Genomic DNA, 902 nt, shown 5'->3' with positions numbered 1-902 from the left:
TATAAATCCAGGTGGTGGATCCTGCCCTGGTTGGGGTCTCAGCTGCTGGTTATGAGTGTCATTCCTTGCATTAGGCATTAGGCACTCATCTCTAAATAAGGCTTCCCACTGTATAAATAATGGACTGGGGAGGGTAGATCTACAAATGTCTCTCCAATCTTGGGGAAGCAGGTTAGTATTAAATGTTTGTAATATGTCCAAGGAGATATAGATTTAGTCCAAGGAGCATGAATGCCATCTTCACGCACAGCTTGGCGCAATTCCTTAAGTTCGGCAGCTGGGAGTGGGTACCAGCCTAGGGGGCTTTGTCTGGTTATTTGTAAGTTGACAGGAAAAGCCTCTACCGGTGGGTTTTGGGGGTCCTGAGACCGCTGAGGCTGGAAATTTTGAGGCTGGCAGCTTTCATTGTCTCTAAGGTTACACAGCTGCTCTGAGGCTGGGCGTGGCTCCACCAGCCGTGGAGATGCCGTAGGGCTTGGAGGCAGCCAAGGTGGAGGGGGAGGAAGGGAATTTACCTGAGAATTTTTGGAAAATTTTGAAATCTGGGTGTTAGTATCTGGGCTTGTTGAATTAGCAAGAGAGGGGTGAGGATTAATTTTGCTGATGGGTGGATTTTGTCTGGCTTGGTCAGATTTTATTTTTGGATTTGTTGAATCTGCTACTGGGCAGTCTGCAGGGTTTTTTTTATCACCTAAAACCTCTCTTTTATTATTCTCTGGTGTTTGTAAGCTTTCTTCAATTTTAGGTGGATTTTTTAAGCATTGCTGGATGGCTGCCATTATTGGGAAAAAGGAAAGAGGAAAATCATGTTTTTCTTGGGCTTCTTTTTTATATGCCAAATGTGAAAGAAAGCTCCACACCTCTGGATCAGATATGTCTGTTGATATGATCCAGGGTACAAC

Source organism: Nannospalax galili, unplaced genomic scaffold (genome assembly GCF_000622305.1).
Source record: "Nannospalax galili isolate Female #2095 unplaced genomic scaffold, S.galili_v1.0 scaffold800, whole genome shotgun sequence".
In the NCBI taxonomy this organism is placed as follows: domain Eukaryota; kingdom Metazoa; phylum Chordata; class Mammalia; order Rodentia; family Spalacidae; genus Nannospalax; species Nannospalax galili.
The sequence above is the reverse complement of the archived record's forward strand: the minus strand, read 5'-3'. Positions refer to the sequence as shown.